The sequence below is a fragment of the Diplotaxodon limnothrissa genome, linkage group LG14, assembly GCF_057381915.1.
Source record: "Diplotaxodon limnothrissa isolate DT_005_m linkage group LG14, D_limnothrissa_male_GT1.1, whole genome shotgun sequence".
Classification (NCBI taxonomy): domain Eukaryota; kingdom Metazoa; phylum Chordata; class Actinopteri; order Cichliformes; family Cichlidae; genus Diplotaxodon; species Diplotaxodon limnothrissa.
The window spans coordinates 20,217,516-20,222,552 of NC_140609.1; the positions used below are offsets into that span (position 1 = coordinate 20,217,516).

Below are 5,037 nucleotides of genomic sequence, written 5' to 3' on the forward strand. Positions count from 1 at the left end.
TGCCATGCTTGTTTTAACAGTGATACAGAATGTAAGCTGTTCCAACAGCACAAGTGCATCATGCTTGTTAACAATCTCTGTGTCTGTGGCAACAAAGACAGCACATACATCTGGAATAAAATCATGGCATGGTTAGATTTTTAGGATGTGTTGATTAATACATGACAATAGTGACCTCATTACTTAAGAACTTGGAATCTGGAGTTAATCTTCCATGTAGGATAGCTTTACCTTCTCCTTGATGTCCGCTTGTGTGGTGTCAGGCCTGGTACGGATAGTAAATGGGGATGCAAGCCTCAGTAGGATGCCTTGAAATGAGGGATCCATCTTAGGTGAGACAATCTCAAAACAGTCCCTGAACGAGAGGCTCCGGTAAGTCTCTATACGAGTCTGTTTCCTCAGTCCTTCCCCAAGCTGCAGTAGCTCCATGTGAGGCCCCAGGACAAGGTGAAACGGAAAGGCACGGCAAAATGTGGCCAGGCCAATGCGCAGATCGCTGGGGTTGGTGGAGATCGAGAGGGGGGGTCGTTTACCGGTCGCCGAGGCGGCGTTGGGGAGGGAAGAGATGCAAAGAGGGCTGGTCTCCTGGATTTGGAAGGAGAGGCAAACTGTCGGAGCAGTGGTCGGGAAAGGAGAGGGAGGGGATGGGGATGAGGAGGGTGAGGCAGTGGGAGACGCGGTCGGGGTCGGGGTCGTCGAGTCACAGTCTGTGTTTTCTGCATCTTTATTGGGCAACAAGGGAGTTAGAGGGGGCACCTCTTCCACCTCCACTTGTGAATGAAAGATACGCCTGGCAACAGCTCTGATCAACCCCGGCATGACCAACCCGACAACAGGGGCAGGGTTGAAGCAATGAAGAACCAATATTTTTCCTCCTCCATTTCTTTCTGCCTGATCTCCAACTTTGTCCAATTTTCTTCTGCCTTTGTCCTCCTCACGGGGGTCCTTACACTGGAAGGAGGGGCTCTCAGATGAGGCACGGCGCCCCGTAGAGGTGCGAATGTGTTCCAAAATGGCGTCAAAGCCATTGAAGAAATCCTGGAGGTTGCCACCCACAGCCCGAAGTACACGTTCATTTTCTTCAAAGCAGAGACCAAAGAACTCCTCTCCAAAATGCTCTCGCAGCTCACAGAATGGTACTCCTGGGACAGGGGGATGAGAAACACCAGTGTCAGCCATGCTGTATTGCACTCTTCTGAGGATGTAAACATAGTTTTGATATCATAGACAGTGAACTAAACAGCTAAACTATCAACATATTGGAGAAGATACTCTCCTGTTTTTGAAGAAGAAATATGCACTTTAATGTTTTGATGCCTACACGAGTATGATTTTCTGTTACAGCGGCAATTTATATAAAACCCAACATTATCTTTACTCCATGGTATGTTTAGACAGAGATTCAAATCCAGCAGAAAAAATCATTTCAGGGATATCGAGCAGAGAAAATCAGTGTTTTGAGTAATCAAACATCAAAGCTGTGCTAATATAATTAATACAGATAAAATAAAATAAACATGTCGGGTGCTTGTTGAGTGACAGAAAAAAAATGGGATTAAAAGATTAGAAAAAAGTCAAAGCGACATTTGACGTAAATAAAACCTCAAAACAGGATAAAACTGTAAAAAAATAAATAAATAAATACGGAAGAAAATCCACAGAATTTGTGAAGTATAATTAAAGACATCAAAAGGTCCGACTAAACAGGCTCACAGAAAAACAAAACTGCAAACAGCACAGTCAGTGAATCCAGATTAGAGATTAATATAGTCTTCTGACGTCACAGAAGAAATTTTGGTACTCTTGTGCCTGAGAGTATATGCAGTTGTCCAAGCAAAAGCCAAATCCTCTGTAGGCCTCAGTGTTTCGCTTTATGTGACACAACTGCGTAATCTAAACACTAATTAGTTCTCCTTTACTTGTTTTTTGTTCGCTTTTTTGTACATGTCCTTGGCTGTCCTTGAAAAGCTCTATAAATAAAATGTATTATTATTATTATTAAGATGAACCATGATACAGGTATCAGTTATTTATCAGCTGATTTGTACTCTTCTTCCAACAGTCATGCGCTCAGGATGATGACCAAAAGAATGAAAACCCAGATAAAAATAGAATAGAATAGAATAGAATAGAATAGAATAGAATAGAATAGCCTTTATTGTCATTGTACAGAGTACAACGAAATTGGAGTGCCACTCCCATTTCGTTGTACTCTGTACAATGACAATAAAGGCTAAAAGAGGCCTAAATGGGGTTTTGTAAATGTTTCCTTTAAAAAAATGGAGCACCTTAGTGAAACGCCATTAGTGATCTATGGGGAAAGAAAGCTAATGATGGATGATGCCTTAGCTTAGCTCCAGTTTTTCTATTAGGAGCATTATAAAATTACTGCCAGTTTTGCTGGGAAAGGAGAGGCATGGTGAGGACAAAAGTTTGAGTATAGACTATATGGATGTCACAGCTGGAGACCACAGCAGAGTACATTTTTGACCAAGAACTACATAAAACTTGGATTGATTTGATTACAGAATCCATTTCCCTCCAAGTGTAAACTGAAGAGTTGAATCAGCCCAAAGTTTAGAAATCATTCCTCAAATATCCTTGAGTTGATGTCTCTGACTTCAGCTTTTATTCTCACTGAAAATCGTTGGCAGCACAGAAACCAAAGAGTATTAATGAGCTGGATGCTTTTATCAGAAAGTGGCATAAAAATAATGCATGAATGCGTTCTTACTCATTACAGAAATTAAAGGATATGGTGGTTAGCACTGTTGTCTAACACCAAGAAGGTCCTGAGTTCGATTCCACCACCTGTGTTGAGTTTGCAGGTTCTCCCCTTGTTTGTGTGGGTTCTCTCTGGGTACTCTAGATTCCCACAGTCCAAAGACATGCAGTTAGTGAGGTTAGGTCAACTGGTAATTCTAAGGGTAGGATGCGAGAAGGATTACTTTTTACTGCTATCGCTAGAGTCAACGTTATGAACATAGTGGTGGTAATGGTTAAAACACTGCTTTGAATTGGACCCATGCAGAGTGTACAGATAGCTTCTAAAGCCAGTGAACACATAATAGCTATATACTGTCACCACGGGGCAGTGTCTGAAATAAGCAGTCTTTAAGCTAAACTGAGTGCAAAAAACATTGAAATGTGTCCACTACGAGCAAAGTCTTTGCTTTTCATGCTATTTTTTTCCACTGTCACTTTCTTTCCTGTTAAGGCTCTTTTTTTTTTAGCCAATAAGCATTCGACCTCTGCACAGCGTCATCCACGTTGAGCGAAGTGTCACTGGGGGGGGGGGGGGGGGTTTGGAAGACTGCATGCTAGCACATTTGCATAGGCAAACACCTTCCCAAAACAGACATAAACGCCATACTGTAACACCGGCTTACCGAGAAAATGCAGAAAATCAGAACATTAAAATTTTTTTTAAAAAGACTCAAAGGACGTACGAGACTGTAGATGGAGGCAGGAAGAGATCTTAGATGTAACAGAGGGAAGAAGAAGCTGTACTGAGTGACTCACCAGGACAGTGTGCGTGCGTGTGTGTGTGTTTGATGCTGGGCATTGGAGACAGTAGAAGCCCCCATAGTGAGTCATACAGTGTGTGGTGGTGTGTGTTTGCTTATCCTTGTAAATAGTTGTATATTTGCGACTGCATGCACACTACCCATGATACCGCATCTCCTTTAAAAGGCTTAGAAGTGTCTACAATGTATTTTCCAAGTCAAGCCTCTGGGGGATGGTTCTGTGTATGTACATGTACAAATAACTATGTTAATATTGAAGGACATGCAAATGGGGAGGGAAAAAAACACAAAGGCAGGATCTGTGGCAAACACACTCCCATCTACCTTTATCTCATATACTTACCCAGTATGGTGGCCATGTATTGGAGGATTTGTAGAACATCCTCCTCTGAACCAGAATTCTCTAGAAATGGACATTTCTCCTCTCGTCTCTCCCCTCCAACTTCCTGACACCTGTAAAGGAAACAAACCAAACACATAAGTTATGGTGGTTCATCATGAATGGTCTCTGTGATGAGAAATTACATTTGCACTATTTTGGAAGGTTTAGGAGTGTGTTTATAGGAATTTTTGACCATTCTTCCAGAAGCACATTTGTGAGGTCACACACTGATATTGGACGAGAAAGTCTGGCTCGCAGTCTCCACTCCATCAAGTTCTTCCACACCATACTCACTCATCCATGTCTTAATGGACCTTGTTTTGTGTACTGGTGTGCAGTCATGTTGGAAAAGGAAGGGGTCATCCCTGAACTGTTCCTACAAAGTTGGGAACATTAAATTGTCTGAAATATTTTGGTATTCTGAAGCAATAAGAATTCTTTTCACTGGAACTAAGGGGCCGAGCCCAACTCCTGAAAAGCAACCCCACAGCATAATCCTTCTCCAACAAACTTTACACTTGGCAGAGACACTAGCTGATTGGCTCGGGACTTTCAATGGTAATTGAGTACATATGTTTTTTAGCATTTTCTGTGACCTGATGCATACCCTGCACACGTTCATATTTGCTGATCACTTAGCAGAGCCAGCAGAAGCAGATGGACAACAGAGAGGCATGGAAAAATGCTCAAGGTCACCTCAACAATGCAAATAAGGAATGTTTTTATTTGTCTCCTTGTCAGACAGTTCAGAGGCCTTTTGCTCGCAAGCTTATTCCCTAATCTTTATGCCACAATTACATGCACTGTGATGCTCCAAAATTAGAGGCAAGATGAGTATTACTTGTGGGAATTCTGGTAATTACTTAATGAAGTACATTAATTGAAGCAAGAAAATACCGAGCGACAACAACTGAGGCCAAAGTGTGAAAAGGAGAGTGGTCAGGAAAGTTAAAGAAAATAACAGTAGAAGTCCAAGTCACAGTCCAGGGTCTGTATCAGTATGCAGTGTATGCTTCGTGAACAATGCTTACTTGTGTTACGCCCGACTGAAGCCTCTCTACTGTGTCTTACAGTTTTGACAGGGCAGGATGGCGAGAGAGCCCGAGACAAGAGGTGAAGGAGTGTGTG

At 42.2% G+C, this 5,037-nt stretch overlaps 1 pseudogene; it reads right to left on the minus strand.

Annotated features, from left to right (window-relative positions):
• Window positions 1–204: 204 nt before the first annotated feature.
• On the minus strand, window positions 205–1,179 carry LOC146618755 (guanylate cyclase soluble subunit alpha-2 pseudogene; annotated as a pseudogene).
• Window positions 1,180–5,037: the final 3,858 nt, after the last annotated feature.